This window comes from Cherax quadricarinatus, chromosome 44 (assembly GCF_038502225.1).
Source record: "Cherax quadricarinatus isolate ZL_2023a chromosome 44, ASM3850222v1, whole genome shotgun sequence".
Lineage (NCBI taxonomy): Eukaryota > Metazoa > Arthropoda > Malacostraca > Decapoda > Parastacidae > Cherax > Cherax quadricarinatus.
In genome coordinates this window covers 19,934,221-19,946,996 of record NC_091335.1, presented here as the reverse complement: position 1 = coordinate 19,946,996, position 12,776 = coordinate 19,934,221, and the positions used below count along the sequence as shown (strand labels likewise).

General features: G+C 39.4%; 1 protein-coding gene across 7 annotated transcripts in view; it reads right to left on the bottom strand.

Moving 5' to 3' along the window:
- The window catches only part of RASSF8 (ras association domain-containing protein 8), a 76,442-nt gene that overhangs the window by 62,209 nt on the left and 1,457 nt on the right, over positions 1 to 12,776 (bottom strand). The gene's annotated exons all lie outside the window — the stretch shown is intronic.

Here is a 12,776-nt window from a genome sequence, read left to right as displayed (position 1 = left end):
CCACACCTGAGGATAGAATGAAGAAGTTGCCTACTTCAAAGATTAAGGAAATGTGCAAAGTGGCAGTGAAATCATGGATGACCCTCACACAGCTATTGCAAGCCGTGCTGGTGACTGACAATGTTGTTTTAGGCAAGTCATAAAGGAACGAGAGGTGGCCACTATGGACAGATATCTTGTGCGAAAGAAGTCCAGTGACTCTGAAGCTGGCCCTAGTGGCATTAGCAGAAAAGGACTTACTACCTCAAGTCCTAATGGAAGGGGATTCCCCTTCTAAACACTAACACACTCTCTCCCCTCCTCCCATCCCATCAATCATCACCAGATCTTCAATAAAAGTAAGTGTCATTTAATTGTGCATGCCTTTTTCAGTTTGTGTGTATTAAAATTAACATTTCATGTGGTAAAAAAAATTTTTTTTCATACTTTTGGGCGTCTTGCACGGATTAATTTTATTTCCATTATTTCTTATGGGGAAAATTCATTCGCATAACGATTATTTCGCATAACGATGAGCCCTCTTGCACGGATTAAAATCGTTAACCGGGGGTCCACTGTAATGGAAATAAAATTAATCCGTGCAAGACACCCAAAAGTATGAAAAAAAATTTTTTTTACCACAAAAAAATGTTAATTTTAGTACACACAAACTGAAAAAGGCATGCACAATTACATGACACTTACTTTTATTGAAGATCTGGTGATGATTGATGGGATGGGAGGAGGGGAGAGAGTGTGTTAGTGTTTAGAAGGGGAATCCCCTTCCATTAGGACTTGAGGTAGCAAGTCCTTTTCTGGGGTTACTTCCCTTCTTCTTTTAATGCCACTAGGACCAGCTTCAGAGTCACTGGACTTCTTTCGCACAACATATCTGTCCAACCTCTCGTTCCTTTATGATTTGTCTAAAGTGGTTCACAACATGTCATTGTAACAGTCACCAGCACGGCTTGCAATAGCTGTGTGAGGGTGATTTTCATCAAAAAAGGTTTGCACTTCAAGCCATTTTGCACACATTTCCTTAATCTTTGAAGTAGGCAATTCAATTTCTCTCTCCCCTCCTTTGAACCAGTTTCCCCAGGTCTGGCCTCTTGCTTGAAGTTGATCTATCAGCTCATCAGTGGTTAGTTCTTCATTGTCCTCCTCCACCAACTCTTCCACATCCTCCCCACTAACCTCCAACCCCAAGGACTTCCCCAATTCCACAATTGATTCCTCAACTGGTATACTACTCCTCTCAGGGTTAGCCTCAAACCCTTCAAAATCCCTTTTGTCTACACATTCTGGCCACAGTTTCTTCCAAGCAGAGTTCAAGGTTCTCTTAGTCACTCCCTCCCAAGCCTTACCTATAAGGTTTACACAACTGAGGATATTAAAGTGATCCTTCCAAAATAGAGTCAATCCAGTGTCTGTGGTCACTTCAAAGCACTTTTGAAACAGAGCTTTTGTGTACAGTTTCTTGAAGTTGGAAATGACCTGCTGGTCCATGGGCTGCAGGAGAGGAGTGGTATTAGGAGGCAAAAACTTCACCTTAATGAAGCTCATGTCCCCATAAAGTCGCTCTGCCACGTCTGTAGGATGACCAGGGGCATTGTCTAACACCAGGAGGCACTTAAGGTCTAATTTCTTTTCAGTTAGGTAATCTTTCACATTGGGGAGTTATAGAAAAATTCCCTAGTGACCCATGCCTTACTGTTTGCCCTCCACAGCACACACAAATTATCCTTGAGGACATTCTTTTGCCTGAACGCTCTGGGAGTTTCAGAGTGATACACTAATAAAGGCTTAACTTTGCAATCACCACTAGCATTGGCACACATCAACAAAGTAAGCCTGTCTTTCATAGGCTTATGTCCTGGGAGTGCCTTTTCCTCCTGAGTAATGTAGGTCCTGCTTGGCATTTTCTTCCAGAACAGGCCTGTTTCATCACAATTAAACACTTGTTCAGGTTCCAGTCCTTCAGTTTCTATGTACTCCTTGAATTCATGCACATATTTTTCAGCCGCTTTGTGGTCCGAACTGGCAGCCTCACCATGCCGTATCACACTAATGCCACTACGCTTCTTAAATCTCTCAAACCAACCTTTGCTGCAGCACACTGTGTATAATCTCCTGCTAGCTGTTTTTCATTTATCCACACCAATAAGAAAAATCACTTGCGATCTCGAAAACACAGAAATCATGATTGCCGTTTTTTGCCCACAATAGAAGCGATTAAAACCCAGCGAATTTGCAATGTCCACTATGCGGGGCAAAATTTTTTCGTATGATTTTTATGCAATAGTTGTATTTGTGATTTCTTGGTCTCATTTGATAGAATGGAAGACATATTACAGAAATAGAGATGATTTTGATTGGTTTTAGCACTGGAAATGGCTTGAAACTGAGCTCAAAGTAGCAGAAATGTTAAATTTTTGCCGATATTCAAGAGAAAGCAAACGACCTCACACGTCTAATACACGCAAGCTGGTGGGTCTAATATGCATTCACAAATATGGTGATGATATTTATACAATTATTACAGTATTGCATAACAGTAAATCTTCTATTTTTTGGTGTGAATAAAAATTCATTATGTGAATAAAAAATCAAAATGGAATTCATTTGTAAAGCCTCAAAACGTAACTAATGAACAGAGGAAATGTTAGTTTAGTTCCAGGAATACCTACATTGTTTATTCTGGACCCTATTTTGAAATTGGAATATTTTGAACTTTGTGTTAAATTGGCCAAATTAACAATTTCTGATCACTTTAATTTGTAGTTGAAACAGTTGACTTGGCGATTTTTTGTGCTCAATCGATAGAATAGAAGTAATGCTAGTGAAATAGCTAAGAATTTGGTTGACTGGAATAAAGTAATTGGCCTAAAATGGGAGTCAAAGTCGGCAAAATCGCCGATTCGTAAATATCGCTGACATCAAAATTCGCGAGAGCATAATTTCGTCAATTTTCCATCAAATTTCGTACTTTTTGTTTTATTACCTTCACAAAAAGATTCTCTACCATTTCATAAGAAAAAATAACAAATTTTTTTTTTTTAAATTCTTGGACACTGGGGCACCACTTCAGATTTGGGCTTTGGACCCTGAAGGGGTTAAGCTCAATTTGACCCACTTCCCAGCTATTTTGCTAGTATGCCTTCCACTATCAACCGAGCATAAGAAACTGCCCATTCAACTATCTGAATTTTTCGACACTGTACAGAATTTGGTAATTTGGCCAATTCTGCACAAAATTTAATGAATTCCAATTTAAAACAAGGTCCAAAATGAACACTGTTTGCATTCTGTTCATTAATCATGTCCCCAGGCCTCTCCTATATAACACTTACCCTCCATTTTAACCCTTTAAGTGTCCAGACCCCCAATGAGCAAGTTTATTCAGGTATACAAATACAGTTATATAGATTATCATACATAGCAGCATACAGTTACATAGATTATCATACATAGGAGCATATGAGTAGAGAACCTAGGATAACCCAAAAAAAAATCAGACAAAGTGACTTATTTCTATTTCCATTGGGGTCCTTTGAAAATTACCCACAGTGTCCAAGAAATTTCCCTTTTTTTTTTTTCTTATGAAATGGCACAGAATCTTTTCTTGAAGGTAATAAAACAAAAAGCACAAAATTTGATGGAACATTTATGAAATTACACTTTTGCAAATTTTGGTGCACTAGCAATATTCATGCGTCAACGATTTTTGCCCACTTTGACCCCAATTTTAGGCCCATTACATTGTTCCAATTGACTAAATTCATAGCTATTTACTAGAATGTCTTCCATTTCATTAACTGAGCATAAAAAACCACCCAATTAACTATTTCAACTACCCAATTCAGTGATCAAATTGGTAATTTGGCCAGTTTCACACAAATTTCAAAATACAGTGGACCCCCGCATAGCGAACTTAATCCGTGCAAGAGGGCTGGTCGTTATGCGAAATGTTCGCTATGCGAATTAATTTTCCCCATAAGAAATAATGGAAATAAAATTAATCCGTGCAAGACACCCAAAAGTATGAAAAAAAAAATTTTTTACCACAAAAAAATGTTAATTTTAGTACACACAAACTGAAAAAGGCATGCACAATTACATGACACTTACTTTTATTGAAGATCTGGTGATGATTGATGGGATGGGAGGAGGGGAGAGAGAGTGTTAGTGTTTAGAAGGGGAATCCCCTTCCATTAACACTTGAGGAGGCAAGTCCTTTTCCGGGGTTACTTCCCTTCTTCTTTTAATGCCACTAGGACCAGCTTCAGAGTCACTGGACTTCTTTCTGTCCATAGAGCTCTGTACCTCCCGTTCCTTTACGATTTGTCTAAAATGGGCCATAACATTGTCATTGAAATAGTCACCAGCACGCCTTGCAACAGCTGTGTCAGGGTGATTTTCATCCATAAAGGTTTGCAGTTCAACCCACTGTGCACACATTTCCTTAATTTTTGAAGTAGGCACAATGGATTCCACAACTGGCATAGGCTTCTCAGGGTTAGCCCCAAACCCTTCAAAATCTTTCTTAATTTCCATACTAATTCTCACCCTTTTTACCACAGGGTTGGCACTAGAAGCTTTCTTGGGGCCCATGGTCACTTATTTTCAACAAACAGAACCGAAAACACTGTAATAATACGAAATATTCCGAGTGTATGCTTGAATGTTACCGCGGAGGCTAGCTGGTAAACAATGGGACAGGCGGCACATGTGAGGCTGGCTGAGGCCGCACATTGGACGCGTCTCGGACGAAGTTCGCTGAGCGGGTTTTTGTCTACTATGCGGGGCAAAATTTTAGCGATCAAAGCGTTCGCTATGCGGAATGTTCGCTATGCAAGGCGTTCGCTATGCGGGGGTCCACTGTACAGTGGAACCCCAAGTTTTGGCCACCCTGAGTATCGGCCACTTCGAGTTTAGACTGCTTTTTTTGGCTAAATTTTGTCCCGAATTTCACCCGGTGCCCCGTGTTTTGGCCGGTGTACCAGACCTGTCCGCCAGTCAAGCTTTGTTTATCCTTGAGTGAACATTACCCTGTGTGCTCATCCCAACATTTCACAATAACTTCATTATGTTTAGTGCTTGTTTATTGATTGTGACTGAAATAAGCCACCATGGGCCCTTTGGCAAAGAAAGTGATAAACATGATAGAATTGAAGAAAGAAATTTTAGCAAAGTACCAAAGTGGAGGAGGAAGAGAGAGGGGGGAATGTGCCTTCTTCAGTGATTCAGTGATTCTATGATATGTACGATACTAAAGCAACACGAGTCCATAAAGACTATAATGCCAGCCAGCAATAAAGTGTAGCATTAACAAAGTAGCAAGTAAGTTAAGCGATTAACAATAAAAAATGACGACATGAAACTTAACTCCTCCCTTGTTGTTCGAGGTATATAGGGCGACTGAAAACACTGCCGTCTGCTGCTGCTTATGCTCTCAGTGGCCCTTATACACCCAAAAACACAACATACGTAACGACGTATTTATTCTAGAGTATATGTTACGTTTCTATATTATTAATATTGTTTATGTCACATTAGATGAAGTATGATAGATAAATAAGCCGTAGAGTTGATATTAGTGTCATACTGAAGGACTATCTTGTCCTGCCTCCCTCAAACGCCAACAAGTGTCTTCAATAAAGGTAAAACTGATTTAAATGTTCATTTATCCATTAAAATTAGTGCTTTATATTTATTTCTCATTGTTTTCTGTATGTAAAACTATAGTATTTATTCTTTAAAAAATTAATTTTTTGCGAATATTTTTGGGTGGAATGGATTAACTGGATTTACAGTAGTATTTCTTATGGGAAATATTGCTTCAACTTCAGGCCTAGCTCCTGGAACGGATTATGGCCGAAACTCGGGGATCCACTCTACAGTAGACCCTTGTAATACAGTGGTCCCTCAATTATCGTCCATAATCCATTCCTGGAAGTGGGACTATTATCGAAATAGATGATTTTCGAATCATTTTTCCCCATAAGAAATAATGTAAATACAATTAATCCGTTCCTGACACCCAGAAGTATTAAAACAAAAAAATTTTTTACATGAAATATAGATGTAGTACAAAAACAATACAATGGCACATGATGAATGAAACATTAACAGCATAACACTTACCTTTATTGGCGATTCTTCTTAGTGTACGGAGACTGGAGGAGGAGAGAGACTGAATTACTGTTTGGAAGGGGAATCCCCTTCCATCAATACCTCAGGTACCGAGTGCTTTTCTGGGGTTACTTCTCTTCTCTGTTTCTTAATGCCACTAGGACCAGCTTGAGAGTCACTGGAGTCCTGTTTCGCAAAAAAACTGTCCAGAGAGCTTTGTTTCTGGCGTCTCTTTAAAACTTCCCTAAAATGGGCCAAGACTCTCTCACTGTACAAGTTGCTGATATGGCTTGCAACATCCTTCTCAGGGTGATGTTTCTCCATAAGTCTTTCCATCTTACCCCACATTTCAAAAATCTCCTTAATTTCTGAAGAAGGCAACTTCTTCCATCTCTCTTCCTCCTCCTCCGCAGCAAGATTCTGAGCTGCGATTTGTTGCTCTTCCTGCTGAAGCTCTTGCAGCTCCTCAGTGGTTAGCTCTTCGTTGTGGTCCTCCACCAACTCTTCCACATCCTCCAAACTCACATCCAACCCCATGGAACTCCCCAGTGCCACAACAGAGTTCACAACTGACATAGGCTTATCAGGGGCCACCTCAAACTTTTCAAAATCTCTCTTGTGGACACAATCTGGCCACAATTTTCTCCAAGCAGAGTTCAAAGTCCTGGTAGTCACTCCCTCCCAAGCCTTACCTATAAGGCTTATGCAATGGAGAATACTGAAGTGTTCTTTCCGAAAATCTCGTAGGGTCAAGTGAGTGTCTGAGGTCACATTAAAGCACCTTTCAAACATTGCTTTGGTGTAGAGTTTTTTAAAGTTTGCAATGACCTGCTGGTCCAGGGGCTGGAGGAGAGGAGTGGAATTCGGGGGCAAGAACTTTACTGTGATGAACCCAAACTCCTTCAGAATTAGGTCATCCAAGTTTGGAGGATGAGCAGGTGCTTTGTCCATTACTAGGAGGCACTTGAGATTCAATTTCTTTTCCAGGAGGTAATTCTTCACACTAGGGCCAAACACTTCATTGAACCACTCGACAAAAATGTCCCTTGTGACCCATGCCTTATTATTAGATCTCCAAAACACACACAATTTACTCTTCATAACATTGTTTTCTTGAACACTCTGGGATTTTCAGAATGGTACACTAGTAACGGCTTCACTTTGAAATCTCCACCAGCATTAGCACAGAACATGAGCGTCAGCCTGTCTTTCACAGGCTTGTCCTGGCAGTGCCTTTTCTTCCTGAGTAATGTAGGTCCTCTTTGGCATTTTCTTCCAAAAGAGACCTGTTTCGTCACAATTGAACACTTGTTCAGGTTTCAGTCCTTCAGCCTCTATGTACTCCTTGAATTCCTGCACATATTTTTCAGCTGGTTTTTGGTCTTAACTGGCAGCCTCACCATGCCTTATCACACTGTGTATGCCAGTATGCTTAAATCTTTCAAACCAGCCTTTGCTGGCCTTAAATTCACTCATATCACCACTAGTTGCAGGCAATTTCTTTACCAAATCGCCATTCAACTGCCTAGCCTTTTCACAAATAAGCGACGTCATAAGACTATCTCCTGCTAATTGTTTCTCATTTATCCACACCAATAATAACTTCTCAACATCTTCGAGTACTGGTGATCTCATTTTTGTCAGCATATTTACCCCCTTTGCAACAACAGCTTCCTTGATTTCCTTTTTCTTGGCTATGATGGAAGATATGGTTGTACAGGATTTGTTATACATCCTGGCCAGTTCACCCACACATACGCCACTTTCATATTGTTCAATGATGTTTTTCTTAAATTCAATCGTATTTCTCACCTTCTTTACCAAAGGCTTGGCACTAGGAGCTTTATTTGGAGCCATGGTAGCTTATTTAGCACTTGCAAGCACTAAAATGAATGGAATAGTATTATGAAATATTTCGTATGAACACGTGAGGGGACCGTCACTCACTGGTAAACAATGACACACCGGCTGGGAACGGCTCAGAGCCACGAGTACGCATCCAGGACGAAAGACGATTAGCGAGTTAACGGACCATTTGCGAGCCAATGTTTAGACAAAATAACATTACTATTTCCGAAATGGACGACTTTCAGGCCAGACGATTATTGAGGGACCACTGTATATGGTAGTTACGTTCCTGAAAATGCTGTGTTAGGTAAACTAAAGAACTTATGAGAAAAATACGGTTACGTTCCTGGGAACCCCAAAAAAGCCCAACTTTTTTTTAGACCTCCAGATCTTACAAAAATAAAAGTGAATATGTAATTGTTGTTCAATGTCATGATGTATTATGTTTTTAGTGCTTAAGACTACAAATGCAACAGAAATTATATTTCTTACCTTAAATTGTGGGTGCTGGTGTTTGTCATTGATTGCGAAGAGAGTGGAGAGTTATGCTGTGGCCCTACTGGGCTGAGGTGGATGGTAGAGGTTCTGGTAATGAAGTCAATGGTTGTACTGGAGTGTGCATAAATTCTGTAATGCATTTCTGGGCTATTTCACCCTACAGTACATTATACAGCTGACAGTAATGTTTTCCATTCTATCAAACGAGACCAAGTAACCGAGAATACAACCATAAAAACCATTCAAAAATACACCACAAAGTCACTATTTTAAACCAATAACACATTTGCCATTTTTTATCCAGTTATGCACTGCATGGGGTAGGATTATTTTTATATGGTGCACACTTACCGCATCGACCCGTTCTCTCATATCTAGCACAAATTTACCACTCACTGCTTATCTGAGTGAGCTGAGCTCATGGCGTAGTACTATGGCACAGACTGCAAACCCGTAGAACTATGGCATGGACAGTGAAGGGGTTAAGTAATGCTTTTAAACATGTAAACTGGAAAAAAGGAGCTGAATCTCAATTGTAATATATTTTCTGGAGTAGAAAACTTCCTCAACATTATAAAATAGTGTTTCACAGTATACATTGCTCACAAAAGTCAGTGCAAATAACAAACAAGGCAAAATTACCTTTGGCTAACAAAATGTTTGCTCAGATCAGTCTAAACAATATGTGAAAATGGAAAGTAGAGTGTTTTCTTTCCAAGGAAAAAATGCATTACTGTGAGATCATCACAAATAAAATTAGGAAGTCCAGATAAAATTACTATTCAACTAGATTAGATTTAATGATTCTGAAGAAGATATAAAAAGAACTTAAAAAATCCTCCCCCCTGCCTCATAGTTATCCATGATGTGAACAAGCATAATAACTTGTCTCTAGTAGGAACTAATCTTCTAAACAATATTCCAGAGGCCCATACCAACATTAGCAGTTGTCTAACAGGCAGTTACCCAAATTCCTTTTACTTGGCTACTATCACTTCAGAAATAACCACAATAATAAAATCACTAAGAAATACAACTAGTACCACAGCTAAAATACCTATCATTATATACAAAGCAATTGCACAGGTATTATATCCAGATGTTGCAATGTTTCAGCAAATCACTTAAAAATTAAAAGCCTTAGATTATTTTTTTTTTGTTTCAAGTGCAGTTTTTGTAAAGATGGATATTAGAAAAATTGGATAGTAATTGGAGGTCATATCCATGATAATAATGTGCTATTACAGTACTTCACATATGATCAAGAACACAAGCAGATATCTATGATTCTAGACACTTTTGTAAGTGCGAGACTATTAAATATTAGGAGGCAAGGACACATACTTTCTAAGGAAGCTTGACATAATCCTTTTATATAGCAAAAGAATCATGTTGATATCACCAGCAATTAATAAGCAATTTTTGGTGTGAAATAGTATAAATCATTGATGCAATGCACTGGAAAGAGAAGAGAAATGTAGTATAATGTGATCCTTCATAGACAAAGTTTTGCCCAAACAGTGGGCTTTATCAAGTCACAAATATGTCTACCTGGGAAAAGATGATGTCCATACAGTATTTATTTTTTATTTATCATCATGCTTAAGATTACCACTGAAGCTTGGTACATTGGTATGAGATAAAAGAGAAGATTTTGTTTGGATTTTTAACCCCAGAGAATTAGCCACTCAGGATAAACCCAAGAAAGTCAGTGTGTCATCGAGGACTGTCTTATTTCCATTGTGGTTCTCCAATCTTATCCCACAGGATGCAACCCACACCAGTTGACTAACACCCAGGTACCTACTTGCTTGCTAGGTGAACAGGAACAGCAAGTGTAAGGAAACATGCTCAATGTTTCCACCCAGCCGGGAAGTGAACCAAGAACACTCAGCACGTGAAGTGAGAGCGTTGCCTACCAGGCCGTGGGTCACCTGCACATTCTATAAATTGCTCCAATTATTTGATTACTAGGGTCTGTGGTGAAAAGAGCTAATATATATATGGTGGAACCTCAACTTACAAGTGCCCCAACATACGAGTTTTTCGAGATATGAGCCATCGCTCGGTCGATTTTTTGCTCAGAGTTACGAGCCAAAATCTGAGTTACGGGCGAACTTCCCACTCAAGGGAGGTTCCTTGATGTTGGTGAGGGGCTCTTGATCTAGGGAATTGGATCTGTGCTCCAGTTCCCTAAATTAAGCCTAAATACCTTCCATCCCCTCCCCCCCACAGGCGCCGTATAATCCTATGGGTTTAGTGCTTCCCCAATATAATAATAATAGTAATAATAATACAGTGGACCCCCGCTTAACGATCACCTCCCAATGCGACCAATTATGTAAGTGTATTTATGTAAGTGCGTTTGTACGTGTATGTTTGGGGGTCTGAAATGGACTAATCTACTTCACAATATTCCTTATGGGAACAAATTCGGTCAGTACTGGCACCTGAACATACTTCTGGAATGAAAAAATATCGTTAACCGGGGGTCCACTGTAATAATAATGAGCTTTGGAACGCTGCCACTAGTTGGCGCAGCAAATGCCACAACATCCCTCAGCAGTGCACGTGTTTACCTTGCCGTGGAAGCATTTGTGTTTTGCTTGAGTTTTGTGCAGTTATTTTGCCAAATTTCTTTTTTTCTAACCATGGGTCCTAAGAAAGTAAGTGCAAAGGACAGTGCTGAGAAGAAAAAGAGGATGATGTCCATGGAATTAAAGCATGAAATCATAAACACAAGTGAGGTGTGCAGGCTGTGGGCCTGGCCAGGCAGTACGAGCGTAGTACTTCTATCATATGTACGATACTAAAGCAGGAGTTGATAAAGCCTATAGTGCCAGCCAAGTGAAAAAAAAAAAAAATTGTAGTAGTTAAGTTCAGCGATAAAGTGTAGCATTAAGGGTGTAGCAAGTAAGTTAAGCGATTAAGCGATAGAAAAAGGACGAAACGAACTCCTCCAATGTTGTTGTTTATAGGGCCACTGATAGCATATGCCACTCTGCCTATCTTTTCCACCCTCAACCTCTGCCAACATCTCTCCTCCAAGGTAAATATGTGCATACACTTTAAAAACCAGTTTATTTCTTTACATTCTCTATTATGTTTTATTGTGTTTTTATACAATATTTCTTATTTATAAATACATTGTTTCAGTGTTTTCCTTATGAAACTAGTGATCTAGTTCAGTTCGCCTCGCAAACACTCCGTTTTCTCTTATAAGAGCATGGGAAGATATGGTCAGAGCAGCAGCAGGAATGGCTGCTACCACTCATCACATAATGACATATATTATTCATTCTAGAGTATATACAGTGGTACCTAGAGTTTTGAACTTATTTCATTTCAGAATGCTGTTCGAGTGCCAATACTGAACGAATTTGTTCCCATAAGGAATAATGTAGATTAGATTAGTTTGTTTCAGACCCCCAAAAATACACTTACAAATGCACTTACACAAATACACTTACATAATTGTTCGAGCTGGGAGCTATTTGAAACTTGGGGTACCACTGTATCATGTTTCTATGTTATTCATATTGCTTATTATGTCATATTAGATCAATTGTGATAGATAAATATGCCATAGTTGATATTAGTGTTAAACTGAAGTATTTTGTTCTGCCTCCCGAGAGCAGGAATTCCACTGGAACGGATTAATGGCATTTCAATTAATTTAAATGAGGAAAATTGATTTGATATACAGTGGCAGCCCGAGTTTTGTCCATCTCCCAACTCAAACAATTATATAAGTGTATAATTGGAAGTGCTTTTTTTAAGTATTTCTGGGGGTCTGAAATGATCTACTCTAATTTACATTATTCCTCATGGGAACCAATTCGTTCGGTAACTGCACTCAAACAGCCTTCTGGAACAAATTATGGCCCAAACTCGGGGTACCACTGTATGAGCAAATTGAGTTACGAGCTAGGTCAAAGAACGGATTAAACTCCTAAGTCGAGGTTCCACTGTACTCACATTCATTGCTGGTAGAAATAAGTTATATTGGCTGGCTTTGCTAGGTTATCCTAAAAAACTTTAGGCTAGCTTAACCTCATGTCTTGATTGATAGTGTCCTCATTTCACATACTGAAGGCCCTGGGAATGCTTCCTGGCACAGATGAAATGCCAGGCTTGTTTAGTTACACTTGCTGCCCCTGTTCACCTAGCAGTAAGTAGATACCTGGCTGTTAGTCGACTGTTGGGGTTACATCTCGAGGGGTGAGAAAATTAAAGGAGCCCAATGGAAATAAGACAGTCCTCGATGATGCACTAACTTTACTGGGTTATCCTGGGTGCCTAACCTTCCGGGTTAAAAA